The sequence below is a fragment of the Psammomys obesus genome, unplaced genomic scaffold (assembly GCF_907164565.1).
Source record: "Psammomys obesus unplaced genomic scaffold, mPsaObe1.curated_primary_1811, whole genome shotgun sequence".
Taxonomy (NCBI): Eukaryota; Metazoa; Chordata; class Mammalia; order Rodentia; family Muridae; genus Psammomys; species Psammomys obesus.
Window position 1 is genome coordinate 3403044 of NW_026585609.1, and position 20294 is coordinate 3423337.

Here is a 20294-nt window from a genome sequence, read left to right on the forward strand (position 1 = left end):
TAGGCACGTGTACCTATGCACAGCTTTCTCTGGTGCATGACAGCAATGATCCTACTATACTCACCGCCATAACAAACCAGTGATTCTCTATCATCGAGATAGAAAATACTCGGGAACAATAATCCACTATTCCACAGCTAGTGACTCTTTAACAGGAGGTGAGAGGGGGTTTAGAGTATTACAGGGCTGGGACTGTAGCTCAGCTGGTAGAGTGCTTCCTTAGCATGCAAGACACTCTGGGTTTGACCCCAGGACCCTATTAACCAGGTATAGTGGTATGATCCTGCAATCCCACCACTCAGGGAATGAAGGCAGAAGGGTCTGCATTTTAAGGTCACCCTAGGTTACACGGCGTGTTTGAGGTCTCTTAGATACATCTTAGATACATAGGACCCTGTCTCAAAAGGGTAAAGTCTCAGAAATGAAGCCCCAAATTCAGAACCTCATCAAAGGCCCCAAGTCCTGATCCCCATTAGTACCTAAAGCTATAAGAAGAAATGGATCAGTAACTGCCATCAAGATACAATGTTCCAGGGTTGTTTTCCCATTGTTCATTTCCTATCTAATCAATGAATCATTTATTCATTCAATAATGATTTATTGTTCAAATGTTTTATGCTAGTTAAGGGGTGGGGAGATAATCATGAATAAAGAAGCAGCACTGCTAGCAAAGTGTCTAACAAGGGAAACTGATATTAATCAGGGGTGCTATCTATGTCATTCCAAGACAAGAATGTGCTAATCAAGAAAGCGATGTAAGGGAGGGCATGGAAGAAACCTGATAGGGGCGGGGAGAGAGGTAAACATGGAAGACTTTTCAGAAGACACTGGTCTGGTGTGAGATTTTAAGGGATGGCCACTGCATTTGATGGAGAGAAGGTGAGAGAGCAAGGGAGCCTCACAATGGAGGGAACAGTGAGGACCGGAAAGTGAGAGAGAGGAACAGAAGGAGAGAATGTGGTAAGGAGAGAGAGTGGAGAGAGTGGAGGCTGGGTTCTGCTGGGCCTTACAGGTACTGAGGATGCCATGTCAGTGCTAAGACTTTAATTCAATTTAAACCCGGAACTCAGTATACTTGCCTTTATCTTTTCATTTTTTAAATCAAAGCACCTTGACTAAATTGCACAGGAAAACTATGAACTAAAACAATAGCCTGGTGTGGCCACATGCCCTTGAAATCCCGACACTGGGGAGGCAGAGGCAATAGAATCCTTAGTAGCCTGGTTTGCATAGAATGTTTCAGAGCAGCCTGGATCACAGGACAAGATCAAAACAGAAAAATCACAATGTCTCACCTCAACTTCCCACTCTCCAAGACCCCACCCTCTAGAGGAAATCACTTTCATCTACTTTACCTGTAATTTGTTTCCTGGTTATTTCAGAATTTCTAAATGAATTGTTCATTTTGTTTTCATTTTGTAATCCATTAGCAATAAAATGAATGTTTTAGCTTTCTGGTATTAAATGTAGACATTTAATGCACATTCTCCCACCATTTTAACTTACTCTCTAACCAGTTATCAATTATTATTTGAAGGCATTTTTATTCCTTTTATAACTATGAATAATGTTTTAAGTCTCTGATATTTGTTCCAGAAAAATGCAAATGATTCCAACAGGTTACTGCTCTATTAAAATGTTAGGCCCAACATTGTTCTCTTTCTCTTCTCTGTCTCCTCCATGCTCTTCCAACGATCATACCGAGTTCTGCTGTCCTTGATTATACTGTCTTAATGTGTTTTTATTTATCAGAGCTTATGCATGCATGTGTATGAAGTGCATGCCTGGGGCCCACAGCATTCAGAAGAGGGGGCAGGAGCCCAGGAAACTGGAGTTACAAGTTGGTTGTGAACCACTGAGTGGGGAAGCAAAACTCCATCTTCTGCAAGAGCAGGAAGTCCTTTTAACTAGAGTCCTCTCTCCAGTCCCCCCCCCCCGCTGCAATACTAATTTTATATTTAAATCTTCATTTTGTGGGATAGATCAACTTCATTGGAATAAAACAGTAAAAAATCTGCATAATTTTAACATTTCTCCTTCTCTAAAACATGCTATTCTTCATTGTCCAAAGAAACAGTTTTAACTTTGATTTTCTATAATTGCATCTCATCATCATATCCACTGTAATTTTCCTAACAAATATTTCCTGATCTCCAACTATTACATGGACATCCCAGTAATTCTAGATGCTACAAAGGGAAAGTTCAGATGTCCTTTGCCCAATGGGGCTTAAATTCCAATTTAAACAAAAAACAAAACAAAACAAAGAATTTTGAAAAAGTATGTGCTGTGTTAAATGTAGTCTATCATGTAGAAAAAATATTTCAGAGTACATAGTTTGGAAGAAGGACAGAAACTGTGTATCAGGGGGCGGAAGAGCTCTTGTAGAGGAGGTTGCAATTGAAGAGAAGACTAGGACAGGCTCCAGTTGCAAGCCAGTCTGCTCAAACCAAGAAGCAAGCATGAGGGCAAGAAGGCAGGCTGTCCACAGCAACCAGTGCACTTGTGATGAGCTTTGAGAAGCAGAGCAAACAAAAGGGAAGGAAGCAGATAAGTGCATTGTTACAAATAATAAAGCAAAAGAAAATTGTTCTTTCATTTGTCATTTAAAATTTTTATTTTTTATTAAATGTTCTCTTTAGTTTAATAATTAATACAATAATCTCTGGTTTCCTGTTCTATTAGCATAAGTATACAAGACTACATATTTTGTTTTAAATGGATTCTATATTACCTGAATTAAATATTTTATGGCTATTATTTGGTTTAATAATGCTACATTCTCATGTTCATTTTAACTTTGTCTTTTGTCCATAGACTGGTGGGCTAGAAATATCAATATTTGTGAAACAAATTATAGTCCCAAAGGAAATAATAGTGAGAGTTGAAATGGTTGAAAATTGTATGGAAATTTTCAATGAGAGTAATCTCAAACTCAGGTAACCAATGACACTAAAATGGGTTAAAACAAAATTAATGTCACAATGTAACCAAATATTTTAGATTCTTACTATTACTGAATGTTGTGTGGCTGTCAAGCATTTTAAAGGTTGAAAAATTAAGAAACCAAATTTAACTTTTATTTAATTCACATAGAGATGAGCATAACTTTCCACATGTGGGTAGTAGGTTTCTTAGTGAACATCATTAAGTCTTTAATGGGAAACCAGGGTGAACCTGAGGTACTGTAGCATATAAAGATGAAGAGGAAACTAAGAAATCCCCAAGTAAGATGACAACAACAACCATAGGATGGGACTTTATTGGCTTTAGATAAGTTTAAGGGGAGGAAAGTGGCCAATGATGTAAAGTTCTGATGACATCATCCATTAATGTTTGAAAGCAATGATAACATGGAGTGTTAACTTTAGCAAGAACAAGTTTGCTAGAAAGTGTTTAGACACAACCCATGTGTATGCTAGATACTAAGGAATCTTCTATTCCTACAGCAACAGCATTACTTAAACCATGCTACAAAATCCCAGTTGTAGATGCCAACTCTTGAATGGATGCCTTTTGCTCTGCCTCTCTCCTCAGATCAGTTCCAAATTTGAGATTCAAAATATGCTCACAATCATTTCAAGTCAGGATAAGAGCTGCAAGAGAGTCTGTCACATGGCATTTTTTGATTGTTCATGATTTTATTGTGAATGAGGAAATAGTTTAGTTACATTTTTATTACTGAACTCTAGCTTGATCCCATTCAGTCAGAAAATATTTCCAATATGAAATTACATGCTTAAAATATGCTGATGTTGCTTGGTTACCAGGCCACAGAAGAAGACACTGCAGCCACTCCTGATGAGACCTAATTGACTAGGATCAGAAGGAAGGAAAAGAAGACCTTCCCTATCAGTGGACTTGGGGAGGGGCATGCATGCAGAGGGTGAAGGAAGGGAGGGGTTGGGATGGGAGGAGGGAGGGAACCACAGGGGGGATACAAAGTGAATAAAGTGTAATTAATAAAGAAAAGAAGAAAAAAATAGAAAAATGTGCTGATGTTTGTTTTGTCTTGAACATGATCAATTTTTGCAAACATTTTGAATGTTACAATAAATTCATTATGCATATTATGTGCATTTCAATTTGAAAAATTGATGTGGTAGTGCAGGCCCGCAATCTCATGCACTCAGAGGTGGAGGACTGAGGGTCAGGGCCACGGCTGTCACTGGCTAGGTAGAGAGTTTGAAAGAACCCTGGATTACATCATCCTCTGTCTCAAAAGATTTAAGAAAATATTGAGTGCAAGTCTCTAAAAATATCTATTGTAAGGCCTTTGAAGATAATGCAGTGAATAAAAGCCCCTCGCGCACGTGTGTAAAGACCAGACTTTGGATACCTAAAACTAAGTAAGTATATGCTGGATGCGTGTGACCACACATCTACAATTGAAGCTTGTAGGAGGCAGGCACAGGGGATATGTTAGCTAGAACAAATTAACAAGCCACATCAGCCAAGTTGTGAGCTGTGGGCTCAAGGGAAAGACCTTAACTCAGTACATTGGGTAGAATGACATGATGTGACCTCTGGCCTCCATATGGGTATACTATGCTATAATTTACATTAATGTAAATTATGTATTTTCTATATTGATCTATGTATATTGTATGGTAATATATTTTGATAAATCACTCTGCACTGTTTGAACTCTTTGAGAATCAGCTACCTCCCATACCAGACCAGAACTGATTGGTCTCAAAGTTATCTTCCAAGGCAGGTTGGAAGGTGGACCGGTTGCTTCCCCTGCAAAACTGAAGAATAGGAATAACAAAACAGTACAAGAGCAAAATCCCTCTGTCTTTGAAAACTGCTTTGCCAATAGAAGTTGATATTAATGTGCCTACAGGGGGACAGAGAAGCAGAAAGTTCAGCTATGGGAAGCTCAGTCATGGAAAGAAGACTTAGCAAGAACCTCCACATGACTACCTCAACTTCCTCAGCCGTTTTCTACAGATGTTGTGAACAACTGATTTGATGGTGCTACATCAAAAGTTGTACCCAAAAGACAAACTGGCCTGCTTAGAAGTCTCTACTGAGAACTCTAGCTGTCTGCCTTGAAGGGGCTTCCCTAGTTGATGACTTCCCACAGAGTCTTTTGAAAACACAATTTGATATTTGATATTTTGTTTTCTGTGTACCCATGTATCTATTCTTGTATCTATCATCTACCTACCTACCTATATATCTATCATCTATCTATTATCTATCTATTTATCATCTCTCTATCTATTCATCTATCATCTGTCATCTCTTCATATTTGTTCTTTTACTTCAGTTTGCTATAAACTTCATAGACTCACACATTTTCAAAAACAAAAGTGTGTCTATGCTAAATCACTATGATAAATATTCTAAGCTGTACAGAATACACATATACCTGCACACAATGAACTCCCACATATTTGCAAAAAAAACCACATATTCATTCATATACATAAACATGCAAAAGAAGATTTTAGAAACATTTAAAAATTATTTAGACTTTCCAGAAAAGTTATATTGTCCAAGTCATCTGTATTCTTTGTAATTTTTATGAAAAAGTTATGCTAAAAATCTCCCACTACATACTGAAATTTGTTAACCTGCCCTTTACACTCATCAGTTTTTGCCTTATATGGATTACATGATATTGTTACTGGCACTGACTAGCTTAAACTGGTTCTATATCCCCTGTAAGCTAAAGCTATTGCAAACAAACATTTTATCAATAGGAGTAACTATTTTTATTGTTAAAATAAGAGCCTTCCACACAGGACCTCTGAAAGACTCTACCCACCAGGGTATCAAAGGAGATACTAATATTCATAGCCAAACTTTTGGCAGAGTGCCAGTATCCTTATGGAGGAAGAGGGAGATAGAAAGACCTGGAGGGGACAGGAATTCTACAAGGAGAACAACAGCCAAAATACTTGGGCCGGGGGTGGGAGGTGGGGAGGACTGCAGAGACCGATACTCCAACTAAGGACCATGCATGGAGAGGACCTAGACCCCATGTTCAAAGGAAGTCCATTGGCTTCTCAGTTTCTAGTGGGTTCCCTAAGGGTAAAGGGTACAGGGGCAGGGGCTGTCTCTGACATCAAGTTAGTGGCTGGCTCTTTGATCACCTCCCCCTGGGAGGTGCAGCCTTACTGGGATACAGAGGAAGACAATGCAGCCAGTCCTGATGAGACCTGATAGGCTAGGGTCAGAGGGAAGGGGAGAAGGACCGCCCCAATCAGGAGACTAGGGAAAGAGCATAGGGGGAGAAGAAGGAGGGGGGAGCTGCAGCAGGGATGCAAAGTGAATAAATTGTATAAATAAACATATAAATAAAATTAAATTTTAAAAAGGTGAAAACATTTTTTTGCCTCAATATCTATTCTGTTCGATATTGACAGTACTTTCTTTCACACTTTCGCTGTTTTACCTTCAACATTTCTCTGTGTTTATTTTTATTTTATATACATGACTGTTTGGGCTGCATTTTTAATGAGCACTGTATGTATGCCTGATACATGCAGAGGTCAGCAGAGGGTGTCGTGTCTCCTGGAACTAGACAGCACATGGTTGTGCTGGAAACCTAATCCAGACCTTCCAGAAGTTCTAAACAGCTGGGCCATTTCTCCAGCCTTAACTTTAAGGCCATTCACTGTGAACATCAGAGAGATTGGCATGAGCCCCAGCTCAGCCCCACAATGTAACCCCATCTAATTCTTTCTTCAAATAGTGGGTTTAGTCAACTTTTATTAACTGTGATTGCTAATATATTTCAGGTTATTTATAACCTTTCACTTTATGTTTTATTTGCCTTGTTTATTTACTAATTTAATTTTTAAGTCATTAAATTTGAGTCCAACTTAAGTTTCCACAGAATTGATTAAATTTGTATGATCAATTAATTTGTGGTCTGTTGAATTAGGCATGCATTTTTTATGAAACGTTGGTTAATATTTAAGGCTGATAACCGGGAAGTAAATGATTGGATAACAAACCAGGAATCAAAATTACCCCCTCTGTTAGAAATGAGAAGAACCTTATGAAGCAATAAGGAAATTTAGGAAAGATCCTTAATTTTTTTTTTTTTTAATTTTTGTTTATGTGTCTGTATGAATATAAGACATGTGGGCGTTTTGCCTACAGAGGCCACAAGGGGGTGACAGATTTCCTGGAGCTCAAGTTAGAGGTTGTTTTGAGGTGTCTGACTTGAATACTGGAATCCAAAACTCTGGTCCTCTGGAAAAGCAGAAAATGTTAACTGCTGGGCCACCTCTATAGTACCAAGGAAAAAGGTCTTTATAAAGTATTAATGACACATTGCTGGCATTTGATAACAGAGAAGCTCTTCTCCCTCGACTGATTTTAGCAGTGTGCACTTACTATGGCAAACAAATCTGGAATGAGTGTCTGTGGAGAGCATCACAGAACGTCTCCTTGACTTCTTTTTAAAGGATGAAATTGGGACCCTCCTATTAGTAATGCAGCCCTTTCCTCTCCATTATTTGGAAAGCAGATCATGAAGCAGAGTACATGTTGATAGGCGGACATAAGGAGCTGTGTTGGCGATTCGTGACATTTACGCCACGCGGCATCCCAGGCCACCTGTTTACTGTGTCCCTGGAAGTATTTGTCAGGTTTGGTGCGCGGCACACCGGCTTCGCTCTGCACAGCTTCCGGTAGGGTGTGTTTGCTCTGACGGGCTCACCAATTTGTGTTACCTCAGCCGTCAGCATCCTTTTCCAGAGAGATGCCCTGTCTAAAGTGATCTCCTTACTTCCCCTTTGCTGTTTAATACTTTAAATCAAACATTTCCTTCCCCCCTCCCCCACAATGAACTTATTTTGGATTTCTTCACATAGTACGAGTGGTTTCATTTGGTCTTCCATTGTGGCCGTTTTCTACCTGCCAAAATTGCACACTTGAAGCTGAGCATGGCAAGGCTCTGTGTAAAATCAGGACTAGAGGGCCTGAGGCAGAGGGATTGCTGTAAGTTTTCAGCAAGCCTGGGCTATGTAAGGAGGACAAAGGGATGAAAGCTGGCTTCAACAAGAAATGCAGACTTTAGAAAGGGTTTGATGACAGTGAGAATTTTTTTTTCTTTTCACAAAATATTATTTTGTGTCTGTGTTTGACAATAGTCAGAAAACAGCTCATTGTCAACTAGAGTTCTAATGACAGCACTTTGAGGGTATTATTGATATCTATATATATATATATATCAGCATTTCTAAATTTTTTTGCTAATCTTTAAATTTTTAATTTTATGTATTACTGAGTGTGTGCATGCGTATGTGTGTGTGTGTGTGTGTGTGTGTGTGTGTGCTCAGTACTTTGTGCCACAGGTATGTGGAGATCCATGGGTATCTTCTGGGAATCACTTCTTTGTTTCTTCCAAGGACTCCAGAGATTAAACTCAGGTTGTCAGGTTTGTAGAGGAAGACTTTTATCACGTGTGCCATCTCCCTGGCCCGCTCATCTTTAATTGCTGGGGTTTTGCCTTTGTTTGTTTGGCCTTTGGCTTTGCATATCTCTTCTAATGTTTTAAATATCTGATACCAATATAGGCTCTCTGTAGTGGTTTCCTTCATATTTTAAAATATTCATTTTGAGTTCCTCCTTGGCTATTGTAAACTTTATGAGAGTCCATTCTTCAGAAATGATGATTTTGCTTCCCCTGAGCATCTCTGGGCATTACCTACTCACATCTACTTTAATTACATATCTTGGCTTGGGATTTACTAGACTATGCAGATATTGAAAAATTGAAGCATCAATACATAAAAGGGGAACAGATGTTGTTAATTTTAAGTAGATGGAAAGGGGGGAGTACTTTTTTGTTGTTCTGTTTGGAGCATGTACTTGAGGTCAGCAAATACAGATTTTCAGGTCAAATTAGTGCCACAACCAGCTTTTGCGCAATCTACAAATTAAAAAGAAAATGTATCTTGAAACTAGGTCTTATTCTATAGCTCTGGATGGTCTGTTACTGTTTACGTATCCCATGCTGACCAGCTTAGTTAGGTTTCTGTTGCTACGATGAAATATCATAGCCAAAAACAACCTGGGAGGAAATGGTTTATTTCAAATGTTGTGATTTGCAGACAGCAGCCATCATCTAGGCCAGTCAAGGCAGGAACCTGGAGGCAGGAGGTGAAAAGGCCGTGGAGGACTGCTGTTACTGCACTGCCTTGTTCTCAGACTACTTTCTCATAAAACCGAGGGCTGTCGGCCCAGGTGTGGCAGCACTCTCAGTGGACTGGACCCTCAACTCAACCACTGCTCAAACAATATTCCAAAAACTTGCCTTCAGCCAACGTTACGGAGGCCGTTTTGTAATTGCAGATTCCTCATGTCAAATGATTCTAGCTTGTGTCAATTGATGTAAAACTAAGAACTATACCAGCACTGAAGTCATGACAATTCTCTTGCCGAAGCTTCCTGAGTACCAAGAGTAAAGAGATGTGCCAAAATTCCCATCTTAATGAGTTAAAGGAAAAATTTTAAATGCTTGGGATACGGCTAAATGGGGAAAGTGCCTGTCATGCAACTATGGGAACCTGAGTTCAGATTGTCATGTCCCACTTAAAAGCTTGGGGCAGAGGGGTTCACTTCCCTGTAACTTTATAGTCGGGGAAGTGGAAGCAGGAAAATTGTCTAAACTCACTGTCCAGTCAGTCTGTTCAATCTGGGATCTCCAACCCCCATGAAAGACCTTGTCTCAAAAAACAACATGGAAAGCAACAGAGGACATCCAATTTCCACCTCTATCCCCCACAAACAAACATAGGTATGCACCCCACACATACAAGTACACAAACACACAGTAAACACACTACAATACACAATAATATTAAGTGTTTCCCCAATATCATTAGCGCAAAGAAAACAGACATTACATAAGAGGAACTGTATGTGGCCCACTAAACTTGGTGTATTTACTGTCTTGTTCCTCACAGAAAGTAGTTATCAACTCCTCTATCTTTTTATTTGTATTATTTGTTACTTTTTGTTGCTGTGATAAAATAACATGAGCAAAAGCAACATAAGGGGAAGGAGGTTATTTTAGTTAACAGTTTCAGAAGGACAGTGTCCATACTGATGGGGAAGGCATGGCATTGTGTACAGCAGGAGCAGGAAGCTTGCTGATCACCAGCACACAGGAAGCAAAGGAAGAGAACAGAAAGTAGAACGAGGCTATGAGCCCTTAAAACTCATATCCAGTGACCCACTGACTCCAGCCAAGCTCCTTCCTCAAGATTTAGTAACCTTCCAAAAAGCCTTACCAACTGGGAACCAAGTGTTCACACTTGACATGAGCCCATGAGGGACATTTACATTCAAACTGCCATACTTCTAGGAAGTCAGATAACTCTTGTTAAGCTTCTAGTCAAATCACCTACCTGTTCTTTACACTGACTTGTCTTTTTTTTTTTTTTTTTTTTTTTTTTGTAACTGACATTCTGGATTCCTTGTCTGTTTTCATGTCAGTATTTCATCAGACATGTGTTTGTACATATCGGTGGATCCCTTGCATTGCTGTTTCCCCACTGCTCTTTTAGAAGACTTTTAAATCAGCTTCAGCTTTTGTAGTTGTGCTTTCTATATCCTGTCCAGGGGTTTGTTCCGTAAGCCAATGTTAGAGATCTTTTCTTGTATTTTCTCCAAGGTGTCTCATAATATTAATTTTCCCTTTAGTTCAGGATCCATCTGTGGTTATCTTTATGTGACTATAGAGACTTGTATTTTAAAGTGTTTTCAGTCAAGATCATATGTAAGAAATCTCAATAGTCCCTTCACATTTGAACCTGAATATGCTGGAAACAATAAAATCTATGGAAAATATCTGTAATGGAGGAGGGCTGTGGCAAAGGGAAGTTTATTAGAAAAGAACATAATAACATAGCTACACGAAAATACCATGAAATTCATCTGTCTTGTAATTGGTTACAAAAACAAGTGAGAGGCGGTAAAAATTTTAAAATGATAAATAAATACAGTATTTTACACTAAGGACATGCCATTTTCCAAAGTTGGATGAAAAAAAAAATCACCAATAATATTTTCTACTAGGTTTTTGTTTACTTATGATATGTATTTTAAAAAAAAATATAATTGTTAATTTAAAAGTTTTGGAGGCCATTATTTTGGATTAAGCTCCAGTAGATGGGACTCAGTAGATGGAGCTAGAGTAAAGTAATCATTCTGCTAAAGGCTGACCTCACAGAGCTGAAGCTAAGCTGACTATATGGTCTACTGGGCAGTGAGGGTGGCAATTAAAAGCCAAATTCCACAAGAAAGCCAGCTTCAACTGGCCTGGCAATAAAGTTCTCCTCGCTTTAACACAACATGTCGCTTGGTGATCAGTTACTTAGCTATGGTTTTCGTCTACTTTGAAATGACCAAACTGTGTCTTGTGCTTTGTGAACACTTTCTCCAGCAGATTTCTGTGGACATAGCCAGATCTGCTCAACTCTTTCAAACACTTCTAGTTTAAAAGATGGAGTCATCGCTGGCTTTAGAATTAAAGAAGAAGCCAACTGATTGTAAACTGTTCGCAGTGTTGTCATGTTGCTCATCAAGGAAGTGTGCACAATTACAATAACATAGAAGCACAGGCTATATAAACAAATTTGACATATAAATTTATTGCATATGTTAATGTAGGAAAATGTAACAGTAACAGCAAGACCTCTTTGTGTAGGTTTGTAAACATACAAATAAATATAAGCTACTATGAATCAGGAGAGGTGACTTTTGTGTACTGTACAGAAGAATTGGTTGTCACTTTGATACTTATCTAAGAGAATGGGAGCTGATGAGCTATAGGAGTACAGAAGGCTGATCCCAGATTTTCCAAAAACATTTCTAAATGGACCTCTCTGATGAAATGAGGTGTTTAAACTGCTATGGTCCCAATGAGGAGTTTGATCTGTGGGACCTCCAATGGTTTCAGGAGGCAGCTAAGTGTGAGAGGAGAGTGAGGAAGTTCCCACTCTCTGTCCCATAACTAAGATTTTTCAGATTCAGTTAAGTTACGAAGAACGTGGTTTATTTGTCAAAATACAAGCTTGAAAGAAGCTGATCTATATTAACCTTTGGTGAAACTCCTGAAATTCAAATTAGAGAAGACCCAGTTGATGCTGCGGAAAATGAGGGGGAAGCTGCCTTGTGTATTTAACTGACTTACTTTCATACATACATTTTAAAATTCCCTCCTCACTTTCTAGGTTATATGTGAATAAAGTGATTCAAGTTTTAAATTCTGGGTATTGAAAACAATGGTTTGACAAGCTACTTCGCTGAGGACAGTGAATTTTATCTTATACACTGAAAATAATTCAGGAAGACAAATTCACAGATCTTACCAAAACAGCAGAATAAAATTCAAACTCCTCTTTCTCTTTTAGTTAGCAAAGCCATATATAAAAAACTGAATGGCTATAAGATCTTACAATTGTTCCTTGAATATGAATAGTACCGTTTTTGCAAGAATTCAATATAATTTCCTTTATGTTCTTATTCAGTCTGAAAAGCGATCTGCGAGGATAGGAAATACATTAGAGACAAATACGTGTTCCTGTCGTTATTTATGAATAAGAGAATTGAAATGCAATTGGACTGAGGCTCCTGGAATCTAGATTACAAAAACAGAGCAAGAGTTTCTGAAGTCAGGACTATGCCTCTTCCCACAGGTATTATGGTCCGCATGCACCATTCAGAAGTTCTCTGTCCTCTCATCTCACTTCAGTGAGTGACTTTGACCTCTTGCATAAGAGACAGGTGCCATGCTTTCCCCCAAACTCTCAATTTGTGGGAACTGTTTAAAATCTTCTATAAAATCCCACTCATCCCACACACATCTCTAAGTAGCCTCAACTTTTATTGTTTTAACAGACAGAAATATTTCATTTAGTTGTTACTTTTAGTTATGCCGTAGCCATGACTATGGTGTAGCACCTTCAGTACACTTCAAAAGGGTGTAACTACATTCATGTGTAGGGGCACATGCTTATGATGCCAGGACTTTGGAGGAGGCACCGGAAGGATCAGTTCAAGGTGGCTGTATAGCAAGTCCAAGGTTATCCTGGTTGAAAGACACAGACAGATGGAAAGAAAAAAAGAATAAAAGAAAGCTAGAATGAAGGAAGGAAGGAAAATAGCAAGGAAGGAAGGAAGGAAGGAAGGAAGGAAGAGAGAAAGAAAGAAAGAGAGAGAGAAAGAAGGAAGGAAGGAAGGAAGGAAGGAAGGAAGGAAGGAAGGAAAGGAGGAAGGAAGGAATGGGGAGGGCTGGAAAGAGGAAAGGAGAAAGATGAGAAAGGTAAAGTGAAGGAAAAAAGGAAGGAAATAAAGAGAGAAAGAAAGAAAGAGAAAGAAAGAAAGACGGAAAGGAAGAAAGAAAGAAAGAGAGAAAGAAAGAAAGGAAGGAAGGAAGGGGGCTGGAAAGAGGAAAGAAGAAAGATGAGAAAGGTAAAGTGAAGGAAAAAAGGAAGGAAATAAAGAGAGAAAGAAAGAAAGAAAAAGACAGAAAGAAAGAAAGAAAGAAAGAAAGAAAGAAAGAAAGAAAGAAAGAAAGAAGGAAAGGGAAAAGGTAGAAGAAGAGGGGGAAGAAGAATTAAGAAAGGGAAAAACCAGGTAAATCATCTGTCATTGTTGAGTAGAAACCATGTGTTTATTGTCTTAGCTTATACATTTTTGGAATCAAAGGTACAGTAGACCTCAAAAGTAAACTTCTCCTCAGTGACAATTTTTGACACATACTAATTTTGACACATTGTCCTTCCTGACAATCATGAGAACAAATGACATAAAAGAACTATAATTATAGCTGGACACAGTAATGAATGTCTGTAATCCCAGCACTTGGGGAGGCAGAGGCAGGGGGATCTCTGTGAGTTCGAGGCCAGTTTGGTCTACAAAGTGAGTCCAGGTCAGCCAAGGCTACATAGAGAAACCCTTTCTAGGAAAAGAAAAAAAAAAAAAAAGGAACAAAACTCTTGTTTTGTCTATATCAGTATAAATTTAAGGTACAGCACAATGTTGGTCTAGCCTGAGGTAAATCCTGCTGGCCACCACCACACTGTCACTGCTGACTTTCTGTCCAACCAATCAGCCATCTATGACATTTAGAGACAGGAGGAATCTTTCTGTGTTACAGTCTGCACAGCAGCATCCTTACAAACTTACCTCAGCTACAATCTGTATATTTCTTTTCCCCTCTGTTCTCTGGTTATTCTCCACCAGTTGTTCACATACCACCAAGTCCTCTCTTGGGTGGGGATAAGGCTATGAGAATAGAGGTTCGCAGTTGTGGCTAGAAGGAAAGACTGAGAGAATGGCAGCTTTCTCATCCTTATCCTTTTATCTGTCTTTTTCAATGTCTCTATCTTCCCTGAACTGTCAGGCAGAAGATATACTTTCCAGATGGGCATGACTCTTCTGTTTTATCTTATCACATGATCTCAGCATATAGTGCATGCTCAATATGTGATAAATAATTCATCAGCTACATGGAAAGAGAGTGTAGCAGACGTATCTAAACATCAGACATGTGAGCCAAGATGACTGATGTCAGTGGGAGACACCATTCACCCCAAGAACTGGTAATGGCATTATTATACCTAACAAATTCTCTTCCAACCCAAGTGCAGCCAGTCAGCCATTTGTCTACACAGAACAGTTGCCAGCCCTTATACTCTTCTCTTACGGGCAGTACAAATTTTGGGGGTTCAACTTTCTCCATTTCCATCATCTTGCGAACTGGAATGCAGAGAACAGAAGTGGTCTGATGGTTAACAAAGAAGCTGTGTAAGAGGTCCTGAGCTCAAATGCAATGATAATGACTTGTCTATTAATAATTAAGAATCAGGTTTTAAAAGTATGTCTTAGAGAATAGCAGACACCCCATAGCATGGAGACTTCAGCCCTTACATTTTTTAAATTTGTGTTCATCAGCTTCAGTATAGAAGATAAAGCTTTCAAACTGATATTCTTCCTCTTCCTTTCACTATGGAACACTCAGCCACTTTGATGAGTGTTATTTATCAGGCAATAAACAGCTCATGTATACTCTTAGGCCTGTTAGCGTTACAGACGCCACTTAATGTTTTACACGGCATTGTGAGGGCATCATCCACACAGAGCCTCCCACTGTGATCCACACGTGATTGTACCCTTTTTTTCACCTTAAGCCAAAAGCAGCTCCTAGCTAAATGCCAAGCTCACTAAGTTACAAATTTAGCATCTCTCAGAGGTGCTTGCTCACATGGTGCATTAGCCTGCTGCACAGGTTGATTAGCAATGCTCTCTCGGAGTAGTGTATTGACTCTCGTGGGCACTTATCATTTATCACACTTATGTTCATTTTATTCTTATCCCAATAATGACAGCTTTCATGTAAAATGAAAGGGGAAAATAAGATTAATACATCCTTAGGACACCTTTAACACCATGCACAAATACTCCGGCTGCTGAATCAAGCACATGTCTTCTCTGAATTTGGATTTTATTATCAATATTATTACTTCTCTCATTCAAAATGATCTAAAGACAATAACGTGTCACTTTTACAGGAATTATCAAGAAATAAAGATGGCAATAGGGGAAGGATGGGGAGGCAGGGAGAAGTTGGATGAGCTTTTGCATGTTCAGTGGAGTAGTGCAATAGAAAACCACACAGCCATCTGGCCAAGCCAATGTTTATAATGCTCAAACCTAGTCATTCAAGAGCAGATTAGAATGATGTCTTCAGCTCTGCTGTGCAGTCATTTTGAAGATGTTGCCATGTTGACAGCCAAGAGACTTTCTTGTCAAGTTTGCATGAAACCAAACAAGGACAATCTTCTATACACAAGTCCCAGTTTAAAATTAACAAAACAGACAGGCTTCAGGACACATGTTTATAATAGCAGAAGTCAGGAGGCTGAAGCTGGGGGGAACTGTGGGGGGAGTGGGGCAGGAGATAGTGAGTTTGAGCCAGCTTGTGCTAAGTAGTAAGTTCTGGGCCAGTCTCTTATGTATCTGAATCTTGTCTTAAAAATAACCCAAAACTCCTACTGTGGCTGGAATCTGTGTTGATGTCCAAGTCCCTGTTACTGCCAAAGGCCACATGGGTGTTCATGGTCTGTGCTCCAGCCTGAAGCCATGTTGATGTCCATGGACTATGCTGCCACTGGGGAATATACTGACGTGAGTAGCCTATGCTGCCAGCCGAGGCCATAGTGATGTCCATGTTTTGGGCTGCCTTGCTGGGCTTTGTCTAGTCCATGAGCCTACTGCAGGCAGGGACCATGTGCTTCCAGAAACCATGTGGAAGCCCATGATCTACACTCTTGTTGAAAAAGGAGGTAGAAGGGCAGGGAGTGTAGGGGCCCATGGCCTGATGAAACCTTAAATCTCAATGGGTCCATAGTTAAGGAGACAGCCCATTTGGTGACAGTGTTCACGGCTTCTGCTTTCTAGATATGGATGTAGCGGATACATGGCTTAATGCTAGTAGAGAAGAATCGCCATGTAGAATCCTTTTTAAGTTGGTTCTAGCACCCATTGCCTACCCGCTTGACCCAGAGAGTATCACCGAGCTCAAAAAAAGTGTGTGTGTGTGTGTGTGTGTGTGTGTGTGGTCTACTAGTGGGGACTCAGAGGTTGGCTGGATATTTTAGACAGTCCAATGAGTACCATTTATGGAGAACTGTAAGAACTGCAATGACTTGAGAAAGGAACAGTTAGAGAATTTTGCTAACTGCTGGTCTCTGGGTTGCAGTAGGGGAGGATTTTCAAACATAATCTCATAGGGGTAAATCCTTCCTTTTAAGGCATCTATTGGGCCTGAGGCAAAGAGGTCTATCTACCCTTTGCCTGACTCTAATAAGAGTTTATTAGGGTTCCTTTTGATATCATTCAAAACTCTTGGGTCTACATGTACAGTGAATTTCCTAAGCTATACCTAAAGCTTTAGCTGTTAGTTGAGAGGTATTGGCTATGAAACCCCAGCCATTTTTGACCCGTCATTGTTAAAAGGAGGCCAAATTGGGGGATCAATTCCCAGAGAAGGTTTTTACCTGCTAGTTGAAGTTTCAGTTTGGGTGATGAATGTTTCTACCCACCCAGAAAAGGTATCTATAAAAATAGCAAGTGATTGTAGCCTACCTAACAGGCCAGATTTCGGTGGGTAATGTCTCCCATAGTTTGCCAGGATGTTGACCTTTCATTTTGTCCCTTCCTGGCTAAGGGCTCTCTGTTTCAGATTTACTTGAGCACCAATGTGGCATCTGGCTAAGACATGCCATGCCAGGCTGTCCCGTCTACATATAACATACTTGGTCTGGGAAACTCACAAAGTTTTGTGGACTAGATTAAAAGCCCAGAGAAGGACAGTTACCAGAGTCTTGCCAGTTGTTTTTAGGAAAATAATCTTTCTTTCTGGTGTCCTCTACCAGCCTGTGGAGTTGGGTGTCTTTTTTTGGTTGGTTGGTTGGTTGCTTTTTCTTTTTGCCTTCTCTATTTCCTCTTGGTAATAGCACAGAGTCTCAGGCAACACTGGGTCAGCATATATTAGCAGAATATCAATAGACCCCACAGGTCTTAGAGCCACTAGTTGGTAGCTAGGTCAGGAGCCTGGTTCCCTCTTACCTTGGGAGAATCATCATTTTGATGTCCTCAGCAGTGGAAGATAACAACTCATAAGGAAAGCCAGATAGCCTGAAGGAAGGCCAAGATTTTATCTTTGTTTTTAATGACCTTTTCCCCAGCAGTGAAAAGCCCTCTGTATAGATCATACCATGGACCTGCACAATATCAACAGCATAGTAACTGTGTCCATGGTGGTGGACCTTCCTTTTCCCTATCTGAGAATCTGGGTCAGAGTGATTAATTCTATTCTCTGGGCTGAGATGTATGTCCCTCAGGCTTGGGCCCAAATAGTTTCTCTTAAAGAAAATACTGTATTCCCTCCTCATACCTGCTCCCTTCTTTAATGAAACTTCTCCCATCAATGTAGCACACTGCATTGGGATCTTTCAGGGGGACACCCTGGACCATTTGGTTACCCCCAGACAGTCTTGGTTGAGCACATGCAGCTCATCATAAGGCAAGAGGGTAGCAGGATTGATGTACGTGGATTTCTCAAATTAGACTTGAGGGTGGTCCAGGAATAGGGTCTGGTACTGGGTCATATTTTAGATTCTGGTGTTTCTGGGAAGAGGGTCTCATCTCTGTGAGGTGATATGAGTACGAGATCCTGACCCAGAGTTAACTTTTCTGCTCTTTTCACTACAATATTCTTAGCTACCACAGGTCTTAGACAGGTGAGCCATCCCGTGACCACAGGGTTCAATTGTTTGGATAGATATGCCACAGGGCACTTCCATCCTCCCATGGTTTAGAGTAAAACCCCGTTTGCGAAGCCTTTTGTTTCCTGGACAAACAGATGAAAAGATTTTGAGACATGAAAGTTGTGGGGTTGCAGCTGATGTCAGAGATGTTTTTAAAGCCTCAAATGCCTTTTATCCAATCTCAGTTCAAACTAGAGACTCAGTGCCCACTTTGTGCTGGTGTATGAAGGCCTTGCTATTTCTGCAACCCCTGGTATCCAGAGTTGGTGATACCCACCCATACTGAGGAACCCTCAAACCTGTCTCTTAGTCTTTGGAGTTGGGATCAGAAGTATGGCAGCAATCTTACTCTAAGTAGTAGCAGAGCTAGGTAGCATCTGACGTACAAAGTTGGGCTTTCTTAACCAACATTACCTAGCTCATTCTGTAACTCTTACAGAAGTCCCTCAGTACCCTTATACAATTTCTTTCAGTTTCAAAGGCAAGGAAGAGTTTGTCTACATATTGTAAGAATATGGCTCTGGGAAACCTCTGACAGAAGAGCAGGAGGTCTTGGTGTCCATTCAAATAGGATTGAAAATTTTTTAAATCTTTGGGGCAAACAGATGTAGGTAAGTCACAGGTTGCAGCCTCCCTCTGGGTCTGTCCATTCAAAAGCAAAGATGGGTTACTTATGTCTGCCAATGGGAGGCTGAACAATTCCTCTTTCAGTCGAAAAGAGTGTGCACCTGTTTCTCTGGAGCAATCAGACTCATTACAGTATATGCATTTGAAACCATGGATGGATGACCTCAACACTTTTAATTCACTTCCCCCAGATCGTGGATGGGTCTACAGCCGGAGATTCCAGGGTTGTTTTTTTGTTTTTTGTTTTTGCTTTGTTTGTTTGTTTTCTTCCACAGGCATGTGAGGTATATTCCAGGGTGACGCACCAGAATGCCTAACTCTCTAAGCTGGACAATATGAAATGCAATCTCCCTTTTTATTTCCAGCATCATTGAATATTGATTGACTGTTATTCAATCTGGTAAGAGGTGTCTGAACTGGTTAGCTGAACAACTATAGGAACTTTATGCTGGCCCAGCCCCAGCAGTTAGATTTCTGCACACACCTCCAAGAGTTTTTGTTGGAAAGTCTGTGTGGTTCATTTTTTCTCATGTGAACAGGGTAGCCAGTGATGGTTGAAATCATTACGGGTGGGCTTATGGGGATATAAAAAAAAACAGTGTGAAGGAAAGAGATGTGTGCCTATGGTTTCTCACATGGTACAACAGTATTTTTTTTGGGGGGGGGAGCAAGACTTTTAGCTAGAGATATTATTCTGACAGAGGGCAGGACACCAAGTTTTATCTGTATATCTGTAAGTCTAATTGTATCTCACCATCAGAGGTGATAGTGGCTTTCCGTCTATGCAAAAAAAGGGAGAGGCAGTCAGACATGACCAAGAATGAGTGAGTTACTATCTCCTTTCCTAAGTCAATGGAAGAAGTGGTGGTCAAGGACCTACCTCAGGCCATTTTTCCTGTCACCCTTTGGACTGCAATTTTTGATCAGTTAGCCTAGGAACTTCTTAAGAACCGACTGTGTTGCCCTGGTGTCTACTATGAAGTCAATCACTTTGCCCCAACTTTAAGTGTTAACCCTAAGCTTCTGGAGGCTTAAAGCATAGAAACTTGGACCCCATCACTTTTCCAACTGTAGTATGTATGGGTGATTTTTTTTCCAATTACGGCATTCATTTTTCTGGTGTCCTTTTGCCTTGCAGTATGCACCTTGGCCTTTCTCTAATGGTGGCCTACTTGTCTCCTGGCTTCCTTTTATACCTGTTGTGTCAGATTGTCTTATTTTCTGGGTTCTCTTATAGGGCCCCCAGTATGACCCTGATATATCTCTCAACAAGTTTTCTGTTGTTAAATACCTTTTGAGTTATCTCTAGTAACTGAGACCTATTCATACTCTGCATGCTCTGAAATCCCCTGTATGACCTCA